General features: G+C 39.3%; 1 protein-coding gene across 2 annotated transcripts in view; it reads right to left on the bottom strand.

Annotated features, from left to right (window-relative positions):
* pde4ba (phosphodiesterase 4B, cAMP-specific a) overlaps nucleotides 1-15,638 on the bottom strand; it is a 138,079-nt gene extending 122,441 nt beyond the window's left edge. The window contains exon 1 of one of the 2 annotated variants that reach the window (XM_079459869.1): nucleotides 15,266-15,638. The gene's annotated coding sequence lies outside the window, so the exon portion shown is untranslated. Of the gene's footprint in view, nucleotides 1-14,990; nucleotides 15,080-15,265 lie in introns of those variants that run through there. The other variant, XM_079459870.1, reaches the window with a different exon arrangement.
* Nucleotides 15,639-17,498: the final 1,860 nt, after the last annotated feature.

Genomic DNA, 17,498 nt, shown 5'->3' with positions numbered 1-17,498 from the left:
GCCAGTGCGATTTGGAGAAATTGCGGTCCAGCAGCCTAATCTTAAATAGAAAGGACCGGGCCTGCAAGGAACTGCCCAAATAATCCCATAACCTAAATCAGTGTTCAAAATGAAATTGGCACAAAAATATTGTTCCATCTCAGTCGGTAGTGTAAGCAGTACAAAAAACAGGTTAGATATTCAAGAAACACAAATAGATCAAATATATAGCTTGAATGCAGGCGTTATATAAAACTATGCCATACATGTATAGTAAATGTAAAGAATGAAACCCAGAGCCAATATGCAATATTTTTATACCAAAAATACTGGTTTGTTTGCTCCGGACTAATAACTGCAGCCAATTGTAATTGTAAGGACATTGCCAAACTTCTCAAGGGTATCAATTTCAGCAAGCCATAGCTAGAAGTTATCACAGCATGATTCTTGGGTAAGATGCCTGAGGTTATTCAGCACTGGCCCATTGACTGATATCAACATCAGTGGATGCCAGCAGGACACGTCATTTGTCCAGAAGCTGTTTGTTCTCCTTGTCTGAGTGAAGCCTCTGGAGACAAATTATAAACTTTTGTTAACACTCTGCTCTTACTAAAAACCCGGAAACTGCCACTTGAATAATATTTCATTTATTTCTTATTTTAATTGGCACATTAAATGTATTGCTAACATGACTTTTGGTCATACCACACAAACCGCCATGCTGAAAAGACACATCTCAAAACAGTGTTAATTTCAACACTGTATTCTGACAGGAAAACACATGCATTATGGTTTTTAAAACCGCTTTTTAATTAGTACATATTTTCAGAAAAAAATAATAATTGCCACATTAAAAGCATTGCTTACATGACTTTAGGTCATACCACACAAACCGCCATACTTTACAGAAACATAAAGGTATGTTTTGAAGAATAGTAGCTGGTTTGTGCTGGTTTAAACTGGTCATTTGCTGGTTTATGCTGATCCTGAGCTCGTTTAAGCTGGTCCTAAAGTCATGGCCATCTTTAACCAGCGCATAACCAGCTTAAACTAGCATATTACCAGCTTCAACCATCACAAACCAGCTACCATGCTTCAAAATCTACAACAGGGTAGTCCCAATAAAACTAGATCAGAGGACTTTATATAAAATGAGAAGAATCCAGTTAGAAGAGTTACGAAATTACCATTTATTTTGGTATTTTCATGTAAATTCACAGCGGATGCAGCTGAAGGGAAGGCTGATTTCAAAAGGACAAAGCTTTTATGTGTTGAAACGGAACCAAGCTGCTAAGCTGAATGAAAGAATTATGGCTGCTGCCATAAAGCTCTTGCCATCTCAGCCCCACCCATCAAAAAAAAGAGAAATGCATACATTACATAAACTTTCTGCTTATATATGTATCAGTTTGTGTAGGCATGTGTTTGTGGGTGGTTGACAGGGCATTGTGCTTTAAATGTCCAACATTTTGAGCTGAACATCAAAATGAGCATATGGTGTGACAGATTGCTTTCAGTTTTACATTAAAATAAATAAAATGAAATAACTCCCAATATAGGTTTAAGATATAATGAATGAACCTCTGACTTAAATTGAAAAAGGAATTGTTCATCCAAAAATAAAACAAATCATCATTTATTCATCCTCATGTCATTCTGAGGTTGAGTTTTTTTATTCTTTGAAACACAGTGGTAGATACTTTGAGGAATGCTTTTGTGTCTTTAATAGAAGTATAGATGCTTTTTGGTTACAAATGTTCTTCAAAATATCCACATTTGTGTTCTGCAGAAGAAAGCAAGCCATACATGATTGAACTGACATGAGGGTGAATCAAATGGGGTACACTATCCCTTTAAGTCTGGCAAAAGCAGTCAGTTAATACGGATTTTAAGATCGAGTCATCTTGTCCCCATACCGTGTAAAAACCAAAAGAGTAACCAATGTTGTCAATGTCTTTACATTCAATACTAAGACTAACAGATGAGTGACAGTAAATCAACACCACATAAACATTTACCAATCGAAGGTTATATCAATACCAAGAGAAAAAACTATTCCACAAGAGCAAACTGAATTAAAGTTTAAGTAAACAACATAAAATAACAAGCATCAATCGCCTAAAAATGACTAACCCTCTCTCTCTCTCAACAGGTATGGTTCTGTTTTTTGTTGAAACTGGTATCTACACCTATTGTATTATTGCTCCTGTATGAAATATCGCTTTATTGCTCTCTGAACTCTCTGTAAGTTGCTTTTGATAAAAGCATCTGCTAAATGACTAAATGTAGAAAATGACTAAATGAAGAAAATGACTAAATGAAGAAAAAAGATAATAGCTTTTCCAGCTTATTTGCTTTTATTAAGGCTGTCAAACAGCTAGTACTGAACAAATGAATGTCATGATATGCTGATTAATGAATAAAATGAATTGGCCGTGTTAACACAGAACACGTTCTTGTATTAAAACAAGATGAACAAGATGTCTTGACACACAACAAGGTCACTGAATCATTTACTGTTTATCTTCGTATTCACAACATGTTTTCAAGTTAAAGAAACAGTTCACCCAAAATTGAAATTCAGTCTTCATTTACTCACCCTTAAGATGTTCCAAATCTGTATAAATGTAATTGTTCTGACTAATAGATAGAAAGATATTTGGAAGAATGCTTGTAACCAAACAGTTCTTGGCCACCACTGACTTCCGTAATAGGAACAATTGCTTTATACATTTATTTGTTCTGTTGAACACAAAAGAAGATATTTGGAAGAATGTAGGAAGAACTGTTTGGTTCCAAGCATTCATCCAAATATCTCTCTCTCTGTTCATCGGAACAAATAAATTGAGGGTGAATAAATGACAACAGAATTTTCATTTTTGGGTCAACTGTCCCTTTAATTGAATTGAATACAGAAACACATACTCATAAACTAACAGCGTGGTTTTAAAACTTCAAAACCTTTCCGTGGAAGAAAACACATTTTAAACTTCTATAAAAAATATATATTAACTGTACAAAATCTCTATATTGTTTTATGCGTCGTTTAGGCAAAGCGTCTTATATTCACAGTCAACAAAGACAATGTTTTGGTTATTAATCAGAACTTACAAGAGAAACAGAAAACGTATGGAATGTCTTTATTAGACAATAAGTTGTATTAAAATATAGACTGTTCAGAGAGAGGAAGCTAAACCGATGTGGAGTGCCAATGCAAACCGATGCAATGAAATCCTGAAAATCCTGTAAGAAACACAGCTTCAATTGGTAGTCAAATTCCTTATTGCGGAATTGTGGGAGGATGGTTTGAGGGGCATGAATGTTCATTTGCATAATTAAATAGGATACATTAATAAATTAATAAAATAATAAATATCCCATATATTCAAGATCTATGAGTGCATCAACAGTATATATCAGATCTATATATCAGCATCTCAGATATTCCAAAATAGCCAGAAGAAATCCCAAAGGAGACAATTTCTAGGTTTACATCCCACTGTGGAAACCTATCTGTAAGTGATTCCGTTCTTTCTTTCTACAAATCCCTCAATTCTGACACATGCCTCTTTCATACCTTTCAGCGGCAATGCAACTGCCTTTCTTTTCGGCTGGCCATTTTGTGAATTCTCTCCCACTTGCTTCCATTGTTTCCAGCACAATTTCCCTCTCTTATCCTCCCACTCTCCCTGTCTCCGTCAGTCTCTTTCTCTCATTATTCTCTGTGAATGTGAAGACACCTAAAAGCAAATGCTCTGTAAACAGTAGGTCCCTGGAGCAACGCTTGTTCTGCAACAAATGTTCTGAGATCATTACCATTGAGCCAGCTGCTCCACCTATTAGAAATCACCAGTTGGGAAGGTCCTTGAAACTGTATGCTTTCCAAATGAATACATTGTGAGTACAAAGTGTTCACCGAAAATGCTCCCTAGTGTGATTTTCCGTCATCAATCCATTTCACTGTACCCACCATGCTCTTAACACTCGCCCATATATTAACGTTTCTCAACACATTTGCTTTTCTAACCCTGTTTTCTATTAAACTTATTGACGTTTCATGTACTTGTGTATAGCAGATGGTGCAAGCCCATTCTTCCATTGTCTGAAACCATCATGAAATATGCAACAGAACAAGACACGATTTCCACAGTGCTCTTAAAATGACACAGAAGGCTCACCTGGGGAACAGAATGCCAAGCTGTTGACTTCTGGCAGAAAATGACACCGTGATGTCGTGGAATAGTTGGCAGGGAGGAATTCAACATCTGGCCAGCCTTTTTCTGTTTAAGCGACAATTTCACACCGAGCATATGCCTATAGGTCAGACACACTCGAATATTAAATATAAAACATTTTCACAGCCTGAAAGAACTGCGTTTTCATATAAAAAAAAGAGTGTGCGTAACAAATAAGTTCAGCCAGCGTTCAGTAGGCCGTTTATCAAACTGCTTGTCACAAATTAATAAGCTTGAGGACCACGGGGGCTTCAACAGTTTTCACTACAAGTGATGGATTTAAAAGGCACTTTTTAATTTGTCGGTTTAGCTTTGAGCTGTTTAGCATAGTTTGCAATTTTTTTATAGTCACAAACAGGTTTGTAGTCTTATGTGACGGCCAGTTCTCTGTTTCAGCAGATTGCACACTGCTTTTCAATGATAGCAGTGAACTTCGAAGGTTCCCAATGAAAAATAACCAATGCTGTTTCCTTGTGGTTGCACAATGACCCTGCGGCCACTCCAAACCGAGTATCTTTACAAATTTTGTAGAATTATTATCATATCACAAATTAAATTACTTGTAGACATTGATGTTTATCTAAACTGGAAAAAGTGAGAATCACAATTCATTTTTCAAATAGAGATTGCAATTCTCTTACGATTCAGAATGAAGTATACATCATAGAGGTTCTGACAAAAAATGGTTGTTATTCTTTAATTTTATTTAGGTAAGGTAATATTTAGGACTTTGCTTCAAAATTATTACATATTTCATGGTTAACCTATAGTTAATATACAGTACAGTGAAAATTGTTTTACAACAAATACAATAGGTACACTATATTGGCAATTTTTTTTTTAAGTTTGACTTGAAATGCAAAAGTTAAACTTCCTAAAATTGTATTAATGCAGTTGCCTGACATCTACAGACTGCTTGAAGAGGTCTTTAAAGGAAGATACAAATGATAAACATAACACAACACCGTATTCTCACTAATAAACTGAATACATGAAATGCTGGACAACGTGATGAAAAGGTCGGGAACCTGTGGCTCTTTTGAAAAATCATGTGGCTCGCCTGGTGTCTTAGCCTTTACCAAGTACCAACATTTGATCATTAAAAAATATCATAATATATATATGAATATTACAGGTTGTCCAGGCCAATGCACGCACGCGGTGCTATGTGCAAGCGTCACGACACTCAACGGCAAACAACATTTCTATGGTAACCTCTCGCACCCGCAGCAAAGATGAAGCTATCCAGAGCACAAGGATTTTAGAAGAGTGTCATGATTTATTAAAAGTTACGGCTTTCAGTGGCGTATGATACAGAACTCGTTGTTTCGCTATGCAAGTTTTAAAAACAAACCATGCAGCAAAGTATCGTCATATCCGTGTAAGCAATTTTTCTCGCATATGAACCATAAGTCCATACATACTGTACAACTGTCAAGGTTGACAGAGGAGTTTCAATGCCTGTATGTACTGTAAGTGTCTTAACCACGTACGAACCGAACTACAAAGCTAATAACAAGACGCTAGTTATGTCTTTCATGAGGTGTGCTATGTCTTTTCATGAGTGTTCTAGCTCCGTGTGCTTTCCTTTTACTCTGATGTCCGACATTCGTCGATCAGTCTGCATTTCAATAAGTCGAACATAACTAATGCAAAGTCAGAAGACACATGCAATATTTTCCTTGAGTATCAGTACTAAAGGAACCTGCACTTTTTTAATCAATATAAGTTACATACAGTATAATGAAGTTTAATTGAATGGAGGCCTTATGTAAACATTAACATGTATTCATTTGGCACACACTTTTAGGAGAGCATATAAACATTTTGTCACCACCCGTAAACAGTACCATTTGCTTGTAAGGCCATGCTAGTAGGAGGATTAAATCTGGAGTAAGCAAGGGAGAGAATGAACAGCAAGTTTTAATTAAAGACACAAGACAATGTGGAACAGGTATTTGAGCTTTTTTTTGGAAAGTTGTGAAGGATGTTGTAGTTCGGTCGGAGGCTGGCAGTTCATTCCACCACAGGGGAACAGAATGAGTAAAGGTTTTTGCAAGCGCTCGCTGGGATGGAACAACCAGGGGTCGCTCCTTTTCAGACTGAAGATGACGGGAGGGGATGTAGACCTTGAGATCAATTGAGTTAATGTACAGGGGCGAATTTGCCGTTATCGTTCTGAAGGCCAGTGTCAGCGATTTAAACTTGATGCGGGCGGCAACTGGCAGCCAGTGAAGTGAAATCAGGAGGGGTCTTACATGGGTTCTTTTAGGGTGATTGAAAACTAGACGTGCAGCTGTATTGTAGATCATTTGCAAAGGCTTGACTGCATTTGGTTGGAAGACCGGCCAGTGGAGAATTGCAGTAGTCCAGTCTTGATATGACAAGAGCTTGGACAAGCAACTGAGAGGCATGCATTCTACCCCATCAAATCTCTTAAATCTAGAGAATCTGGTGTCCTGCTAATGACTATTTAAAAGGGCAGGAGCCACTCCAAATTCCTCGCCTTTATTTCCTGTTTTAGAGGAGGAGACGTAACTGAAGCACATGCGCACACATTGCCAAACAAACACAGACAAGTTTCACTAACCACAATGTGGTTCATGTCCGGCATTGTTTAGGGCTGGTAACGTCGCTCCATGTATTAGTTTCAAACGATCTCCAAATCCAGCGTTATATCCACCGTTTATATAACATTCATCACCCAAATGCAGTGAACAGACATACAGAGCTGAACTTCGCGAATGTAGTTCTCTCTCTCTCTCCTGCACGAAAGTGACTTGTGCGCATGCTCCTTCTCCCGCTCTCCTTGGTTTATGCGTGGGCGTGTTGTGTGCTTTTCCAGGAGAATTGTCGAATAAGGGACTAAGAAAAGTTGTTATGTAACAAGATTTTATGTTATATGAACGCTGGGGGAGTGTTTCGAGCACAGAAATACTACGTAAAACGTCCAACTCGTTCTTTGACAAGTTGACCAATGTCAAGCATGAGAAGACAACACATTTAACATTGTAAATAAGTCCGAATGCATGAAACACCGTTGCAGGGCCGCTTTAAAGCGAGCTGTCATCATTACTGAATTTCTATGGATGCCACAATCGGCCAATCAGAATCAAGTGTTCCACAGAGCTGTGTAATAATAATGGTTATAATAACAGAGCTGAAGGCAAACAAATGATCTGAAGCCACACATGCAGGCATCAAACAGAGCAGCTTGGCCAGCCTCAACATGATGTATAAGCTCCTTCCAGACACCCTGTGGAAAAAACAGGTTTCCTCTTCTCCACACACACACACACGCAAACACACACAGTACAGTACACTTATAACTCACCATCGAGTAAGATATGACACAGCTCCCACACAGACTACATTATGTGGTCTAAGCCTTCCATTCTCTTGATGATCAATAAGCTTGCTGCATGAACTTTGGGTTTTGTTAGCCATCCAAATCATCTGAATGTTTACTGGAACACTGATCGCTACTAACGTCACGCATCTTCTCAGGATCTGATCGATTTAACAAAAGATCCTCTTTAACAACAGAGCATGATAGGTTATCCATCCAACCACGGCTGCCATTTAACTGTAAATTCAACACAAACAGCCATCTCGGCCTCATCCCCTGTTGGCTTTCAAATGGTTAGTATGCACATGAAAGTTCAGACCTTGTGCTAAACCTTTCCTTTTGTTTCTCAAAAAAAAAAAAGAAAGTCAAATAGATTTGGATTAGTATGACAGCATGCTTCCCTCAGTTTTTCTGATTTTCGAACAAAGCGACTTTAAGCTGAACTGTGGACGTGGGATTTTATTGTCATTCTTTTAACTGAGTAATTGATATGCTAGTTCTGCCTGTGCAGATGTGATCAGACTGAAGCAACAAATCCGCTCAACAATAGCTCTCAAAAAAACGGTTAAATACTGTCATTGTTAAAGGCAAGGTGCCTAAGGTCATGCTAATGAAGCACATTCTTTAAAGAAACACTTTATCGGATGCATGTCACACTGTACAAGTAAAAACTGCAGTGTTCTCTACACAAACACAAAGCTCCCACCCAAAAGCAACACTACTAAACAATAATCCACATCATGACTTTCAGTGAGCAATTTAGAGGAACTTGCGAAGCCAGAGATGAATTGCATTTTCTGCATCATAGTGTGAATGAAGTATAATTGAATGTGTTAAGTGAAACCCACTAAAGTTGGATCAGTAACTCGAAAGCTACACAATATCGAAATAACTCGTAAAACAAATCTTAATAAACAAACACGCAATCTGGGGGATGTGTGAATGACCTGTGTTCTAGTTCTGTGTAAATCTGCAGAGCTTTCTGTTGACACCTGTGTGGGTCTACTTGTGAGACTGCAATTTTGGGCCTGCAGAGGTGTTTTATGTTGATTAATTAAAAGTATACAAACTGAAAAAATATGATTTCTTAATATCTAGTCTTCTCTGTAGATGGTTTTTAAGCAACAACATAAACAAACATTACTTTTGTGGCCCAAACTTCCGGTACACATCCGCAAAGAATAGAGTCCCTGCATAGTTCCCTCCACTATTATTGGCACCCTTGGTAAATATGAGCCAAGGCTGTAAAAATAAATCTTCATTATTTCTTGTTTTGAACTTCTATTTAAAAGATCTACAATATTCCTCCATTTCATTAAAGTAAAACAATGCTTTATATAAGTGAAGGAATTCAAGAATAACGCATCGTAATTTCTCTAAGTGAAAGTAAGGTCACGTTTCACATTTTCTGAGTTGGCACCCAATTATAGCACTTAAACAAGGGAAAAGTCTGATTTTCAGGAAATGGGCCCTTAAAACATGAATTGGGGTGGAGTAACGGTGTTTCATGCATTCTGACTTCTTTACAATTTTAAACGTGCTGTTTTCTCATGCTTAACATGGTCAACATGTTAAAAACGAGAGGGAGGAGTTACGTGGTATTTCTGTGCTCGAAACAATCCCCCAGTGTTTGAACAGGTTTCGGAAGTTTTTTTCTAACAAGACAAATCGTTACGTAACAACTTTTCTTTCCGGAAAAGAACGCGTTACGCACACGCATCAACCGTGGAGAGCAGGAGTAGGAACATGCACACAAGTCACTTTCACTTGAGAGAGAGAACAGTGTGTTCATGCAGTTCAGCTGTGTTGTTTGTTCGCTGCATTTGAATGTTATATAAGCGGTGGATGTAATACTGGAGATCGTTTGAAAACGGATAGATGGAGCGGCGGTCCCAGCGCTAAAAGAAGCCGGTCATGAACCGCAGACGGGGAGTGAATCTGATGTCTGTGTTTTCTTGGCAATGTGTGCGCACATGCTTTAGTTTCGCCCCCCCCTGTACAGCTATATCTGTCTTTTATTAATGTGATCAAACTGAACACTCTGCGGATATTTGAAGGGTGCGATACTATTCGGTAAGTACTCAAGATTCACATGAGATAAACATCTCGCTTTAAAAAGTTTCACTGAGAAAAAAATGAAATGTTATTTCAGAGCCAAAAAGGATATTGAGCAAAAAAGCGAGGACAAAATTAGGTTTACCTTGACAAAAACATTACAAACTATGGCACAGAAATACAAATATTGAGTAATAACATGTAAATGTTACCCTGACTTACAACATGCAAATAAATGCAAATGTACCATCAGTCCATAACCTTCACGTGGACCTTAGCATACATTTAGCATACACAACTGTATATACCAACCATATAATCACAATCACTGCTGAGCTAGAACATTACTCTGCAATTCAGTTCAAATACTGTAGAACACACCAGCCCAGTCAAAATATTAAATGAGTTTCATATTTCCCAAAAGTTAGAATTGCATTAGCAAATAAAATGAGATCATTTTGTCTCAACTAATGAAAATGCAACTCAAGCAGCCGTAAATTGAGCAAATCATAAACACAACTTATCTACTTTCTTATCAGAAGTGAAAAGAAATTACTCATGTTATCATTATGGATATATTGAACCGTGTTACATAAAGGAACAGAGTATAACTGAAACATTTCATCTTCTGGCTAATACACAACTTCTATAGAAAGAAGCAGGGACGTCGCAAGTGCTGGGAAAAGGGTTGCCGAGTACATAGGGCCTTGAACTACCAAGCGCATGAGTGGAAAAACATCTCACGCTTTTTGTTTTTATCTGTGTATTGAAGTCAACTTTGGATATGTATGAAAATAATAACATGCCACGGTTAAAACGATGTGCTAGTGTATTTATCGCTTTAATAAAAATTGATAGGGGAGTGGAGCCATTTACTCATGACATTACAGACTTGGCATTAAACGTTTTAAGAAATATTAATTGGCAGTCTCGGTTACAGTCATGAAGTGACATTATTACTACCATTATGCAGTACTAACCTATTCTTATTCCGTTCAAAAGTGAAATGTGTTGGACTACACCGCACCTAGTCTCTATTCATGAAAACAATTCAAATAAAATATAGTTCAGCGTCAATTCATGTTTAAGGGGAGAGTAATGTGATCTATTGGTATTGTATATCACAATTCATAAAGAAATGAGATTCTGTGTTGTATTATAAATAAATATAACAGTTTACTTTATACGTATAAAGCGTGGAGGGGCCTCACACATTGCCTTTGAACAGGGCCCAAACTTCTGTGCTACACCCCAGAAAAGAAGTCAAATAACAGTTGCAACAACATGACATTGTGTGACAATGGTCTTTCCTCAGACTAACACCTATACGAAACAAACTTACCAGTGTTGGACATGTTTACTTATATCTTGTTAAGACATTAACAGAAACATTCTGCTTTAATGTTTATATAATCTTTTAAATAAGACTTTCAGTCTTTACGATTCAGGAAGAACCTGAATATAGAAACAAAAAGCTCAGATCTTAATAGAGAAATGCAGTAAATAAGTGCGGTAATGTTTTGTCAGTGGCCACAATGAATTGGTGATTGTAATGCTTTGCGCAAATACTGTCTCTTAAGTACACAGCTTGTCGACAAAATACTATTCTTTGCACTACAAGCAGCGACCAAGCAACCGCAAACATGAAACTTTTCACACCAGTAAGCAGTAACTGTTATTGGCCTCTTCCTTCCCCATTTCAATTGCACGCTAAACATGTTTCCATAGGACACAAAAGACCTATTTAACCCTTAGGCTCTGGCAAATCAGTTTAGTATTTTGTAAAGATACTGTTTAAAAATGTTTTAGCAATGTAACCATGTAGCTCAGTAGTTATGGGACGAACAATCAAACTAAAGGTCCAGTGTATGAAACTTAGTGGCATCTGGGGTGAGGTTACAAATAGCAACCAATGCTACTTGCACTCCGCCCCTCCCTTTCGAAGCACTATGGTCGCTGACACAGGACAAAGATGTCGTTACATTTTCGCTTCTTTGCCAAAGGACGAAACACACTCTGTAGAGCAGGTTTAGAGCTACTGTAGATACAACATGTCGAATTCCATTGAAAAGGGTATCGGTGGTGCATGTCGATAGAAAAAGCTCATTCTAAGGTAATACAAACATTACACTTCATTATATAAGGTCTGAAGACACAGTTATGTATATAATATATTGCATTTCTGTCAATAGATCCTCCAAAAAAATGACACACTGGACCGTTAAAGAAAATAAGCTTCAATGCATCTCCCCCTTATAAGCCTACTAGGGCTGCATCTGTAGATTGTTTTCACAAAAGGCCTTGCATAATTACCACATAAAGGTTACGACCAGTTAGAGCATTATAAAATTTTGCATACTGTACCTTCAAGGCTAGCCTAACCATTAACTTTGTTGTTCGATGTAAATTCCTCCCATGGTGGCCACCAATGGCCTAATTAATTTGAAATGGCCTTTCAGGGCCCCTAATTACAAACCATTAATGTTAAAGGGCCGCATAAGCCGCAGGTATAGTCCGGTATCAAAATATGGGCTGCGTGCAGACGAAACGCGTTCAAAAGGCATGCGCGAGAAATAGTAATAGGTAGTAATCCTATTCCACTAGGTGGCAATACACACGGAAAGTTTTCAGTGTGCATTTGTCGAAGACCGACACAAAAGCAACACGCCGAAGGCAAATTACTTAAATGTCAGTCGTACATTCAAAAAGGGCCTCACTGTGCAAAAGTGCATCCTACAACAAGTCTTACGAAAAGATAAAGAGAGACAAAGACTAAATTCATAATTTAATCATGGAGGTCTGTCAACATTTTAAACAGCCTGAATTTAAACAGTTTATATTGTAAACTGATTTTATTAAAGCTAAGAAAAACACATCCTTTTTGGCAAATTTAAGAACAGAGTCTCTTTGCTGCGTGACACATAATCAATCATGTTTGAGGATATTCCTACCCACCAATTTTACCCTGACACAACCGGTCTTAACCAGGCTTGATGCAATAGGATTCCAGCACATGCAATCTGTCTGTCCACAATGAAGGCAAAACCGCTGAAAATCATGACACAACAACATGCAAATGAAAGATGTGTGATGTTTACCTACAGTGAATGTGCATGAGTTTGCAGTTACAAGGCGCAGATCCAACCAACCAAGACTGAGCGAAATAATCTGCCTGTTTTTTCTTATGGTTGCTGCTTGTTAATAGAAATGATGAAATTGACAAGGAAGAGATTATCACTTTTATCACTTGAAGTGTGTAATGACTAATGAGATGCTCCGGCTTACTGCATTTTGTTAAGACTGTCAAAAATCTCCATCTCAATTGTTGCAACAGTTCTGGTCTAATGGTTGAATATGTTTCACTTTGTGTCCTTGTGTACTAGTGAGATGGAAAGCTGATATGGCAGGTGCAAAGTTAAACACCAACTCTTCCTGTGGAGTTTGTCCCTAAGATTCTACAACTACTACATAATTTTCATTTACTTTTAAGGATTTGGCAGATGCTTTAATCCAAAGCTTTTTAAGTATGTGCAATCCCTGGGATCCAGCCCATGACCTTGGCGTTGCTAGCACCATGCTCTAACCACTGAGCCACAGGAAAGCTCACTGAAACATCATCACATTGCTCTTCTGGAACAACAACCTTTCCGGATCTGTCTCCAACCAACTTGTCTTATGCATTGTGATGCATCCATCTTCTCTTTTTGCCATACAACACACAAAACCACTCCATACATAAGGAATAAGGAAATTGTCGAGGAATAAAAAGAGATTATTTTCTAGCACCTCATTGAGGTAAAGTATTGACACCTGCCATGGGATGCTGAAATAGAAAAGGTTCTGAACAATAATTTTTCATGAAATGTATCTCCAAGACACCACAATCATAGCACAACACACAAACAATGAGAAAATCTCTATGCTGCCAGTTTACAAAAACAAGCCTCTCACAAACCTCACACAACACATATTCTGGGAGTGGGAATGCCACAACACAAACACACACGAAAATCACACATTCTTGCAAGCTAGGCTGTGAATATCCACGAATGACATTCATCAGGCAGACCTCTTATCCCTTTGTCATTGAGGGTCCATCTGTTCATCCAAAGTCTGATTGATGGTCTATCAGATGATGGCAGCAAGCATGCGTGTCTCCACAGAACAAGCAATCATGAGTTAAGCCTCAAAACAGGAAATTGGCCAACTCTCTTAGTGTTAGGAAGATAAACGAAAACACATGCTCTCGCTCACACACTCATTTTCTGGACATGTCAGATATTTAATCTTTTCCATCAATGGTTTCCAATAATTCTGCCATAATGTCACATACTGCCCAGTAATAACTGTTTTTCTATAGCTGGAGATTAGAATGGAGATTAAACTGCGCTCTTTCATATTCTATTAAACGTAAAAAAATTGAATGGAAAATCTACCTACCAAAATATGGGTTTATTAGGGCCTAAATAAGATATTAATAAGCAACGGAACTAATGTATATGTCAATGCAAATAGCATACAGAATGAAACAAAGCGAATGAGATCTTTACAGGTGAACTACAATTCAGTTTGTGAAAAAACATCAGCACTCACCTCATCTAAACCATGGGCTTTTTATTTCACATGTCAGCAGAAAATATAGTCTTACTCTGTGTAAACATCGGTTATTTAGGCCCAGTTGGTTATACCTGGTGTTACATTGACAATACAAAGAGCAGATTAAGTAAGGCGTTAACATGACAGGATGCAGGTAGAAATTGAGAATTATTCAAGACACAGACTGTCTACCGTGGTCATTACTGTACCCAAACACACTAATCTACCACGAAGAACACAAATGTGGAGATCATATACTGTGTTTGTGTGGCAATAGAAGGGGGTATTTCCCAGAGCTCACTGGTTTGCTTCATACAAAACGAAACTCCATACTGCAGCCTAAAACCCTTGCATGGATGAACGTGAAATGGACCACAACATCCTCAATCCTGATTGAATTATAAATCTGACAATTCTACAAATTAATTTATGTGGAAATAAACATTAACTTTGATTTCATCCAGAATTTGTCAAGTTTGCTTAGAGAAAATAACGTTTGCCATGTTTGGGGTTTCCCTAGGAAACACGAGCTATATATTAATTCATAATGCATATAATAATAATAATAATTCCCTTATTATTACGGATATTATAAGTATTATTACTTATTACGTATTCTGACTTGAAATCGTCATTTTGTTCATTTATTCCTAGTACGGTCGCTCTTCTGTATTATATAAATGAACTCTCTTGATTCCGATCACTAACAAACGTGAGTAAGCCGCTAAAAAGACACATAATAGCACAGATAAAAGAATAAGGGTCAAAGTACCCACGTCGTTTATGGAACATCCCCTAATATTACGTGGCAGTTTGGAAACCGTTATTCTAACGCTGGTGTCACATATGAGAAGACAACTTGTGCAGACATCACAAAATAATCCTCCCGAAGTTCAAGATCAGCATCCCGTCTAACGATCGCGAACCGACAACACACGCTCCGTTATCACAACACAGCGCGCAGACGCACTCTTATAGCCACATAATGGCAACAATGTAAACAACGAAACAAAAGCAGGAAAGAGCATATGATCGAATATCCCGTTCTCACCTCAAATACCGATCCACTTTTTCTCCACGTGGGCGACAGAAAGGCACTAAAGGATCTCCTTTTCAAACTCGTGGTCGGTAAGAACACGAGCGTCGTGTCGTTTTGGGTTTGTGTCCACAACCCATAAGGTCAGCGAATAGGAGCCAGGAATCTCTCTGTCCCGGTGCTCTGCTTCCGTCCGTCAACGCTGCTGGTGCTTTCAGTCTGTTTGAATGTGAACAGAAAGGCGGTTCGGTTCAGAATCCAGCGCTCCAACTATATTTAAAAATGCGCTTGTTATGTCTCCCTTTGGCAAGGTGCGGACGATCTTCACGCGCTTCCGTTCGCGAGCAGATTACGTTCAATGTGCCTGTCAAAGAAGCGGACGTGGGATGCGTGCGATTAAGTCACTGGATGGGAGGATGAATGCTCAATTTACTGCGCTTAGTTTAGGTACGTGGAGGTACATCTATTCTTGTATTATTTATTTATACGAACAGGTTTATTTAACCAGATGTAGAAACTGCCAATTTGTTGGTCCATTTATAAAAGACAATTTCTGGAGAGACACACTCGCGACTATTGGCTACATGACAGCTGGGCTAATAAAGGAGTGTTTAAAATGCAGTTTATTGAACACACCTTCAGCTACCTTCAGTGACAAAACGCCCCAATAGTGCAACAAGCTCATAGCCTATTGACTACCCGATTAAAGGCTGTTTGGCCGTTTTTCAGTTCAGTAAAACAAGAATATATTGTGCAAAATGATTTATGAAAAAGAAATATTTGAAATTATAAAAAAACATGCTCGTGGTTTGGACAGTTGTTAAATGAAAGTAAACAAATCATACCACATAAAGAAAACGTCTTGGTTACGGATGTAACCTCGGTGCACTGATGGGGGGGAACGAGAGGTTGTGTCGAGACTGACAGAATGGGATTTGACTTGAGAACCTATCATCTCCGATTATACTTTTGAAAAGGCCAATGAACTTTGAGAAAGGGACGGCAGCATTCATTCACATTTTGGGCTGAGGAAACTGAGAGGCATTCTTGTTCGCTGGAGCGTGCTGGGGCAGTGCTTGTGGCATGATGGACACGACGTCTCGTTCCCTTCAACAGGGAACCGAGGTTACATCCGTAAAAATGACGTTCCATTTCTGTCGGTCTCTCGATGTTGTGTCGAGACTGAAAGATTGGGGTTACTCTACCAAAACGCCACTGTGTTGCGCCGCAAGGGGAGGTCACAGGTTCCCAGACAGTGAAACCAAGAGTGACAAAGCGTCAGACGGGTCTACCCAACGATGGGAGTCACTATGTGTGGAGCAATAGCTCATATACAAGGGTTCGCCTCGTGAGGGAAACTCACATATACTGGGCTTTGAATACGAGCCGCTCCGCCGGGCTCGTAAACCTGAAGTGCTTAGTGATGGATGGAATGCATGCTGATCCCCTACCCTCCTGATGGAAGGGCTCGGACGGGGCCTTACGCTTGTAATGATGTCCCAGTGCAGCTCGACAGCGATAGCATGGCTGGAGCTGCGCCCGATGTCCTGGGTCTCCCCGGGTGATACCTGTCAGGGCCGCTTCCTGGAGGGCTGCTGGCAGGGAGATCTCCGTTGAGATCTCCTTTAGCAGACTTTTCTCAACATCACGCATCTGCGCAAGGTTGAGCCAAAGGTGTCTCTCTTGGACCACAAGAGTGGACATCGTCCGACCCAACGCGCTTTCCCTCATCTAACTGCTTCAAAGCCTGGTGGACCTGCAGGAAGGCCATGCCATGAAGTGCAGAGGCAGCTTGATCCGCCACAGTGTAAGCCCTCGGCACCAGCGATGACGAGAACTTACAAGCTTTGGAATGGAGTCTTGGTCGGGCGCAAGTGTCCCACGACAGCACGCTCTACCTGGGGTACCGACATAGCCCTTTGCTGCCACAGAGTTGAGGGAAGTCAGGATGACCGACGGATTTACATCCATGGCAACCCACATATCACCACCACAGCTCGCTGCCGCAGATGGCGTAGCAGCCGCTGTCGAGCAGGAAGTAGACAAGGTTGTGGCTGTGTCCAAGCAAACACAGCCAGCAATGACCGCAATACCGTGATCGACACGTCGCATCCACGAACTCTACCTCAGCATGCTGGGGACGTCACGCAGGTATCATGCCTGTCTGGCTCGAGGATGGAGCAGTCGCATCCAAGACTACAGCGACATGCCACATTCCTGGCGACACGTGCAAGCTGTAAGATAATTC

The sequence above is a fragment of the Barbatula barbatula genome (genome assembly GCF_947034865.1).
Source record: "Barbatula barbatula genome assembly, chromosome: 7".
Taxonomy (NCBI): Eukaryota; Metazoa; Chordata; class Actinopteri; order Cypriniformes; family Nemacheilidae; genus Barbatula; species Barbatula barbatula.
This window is presented reverse-complemented; position numbering and strand designations above follow the sequence as displayed.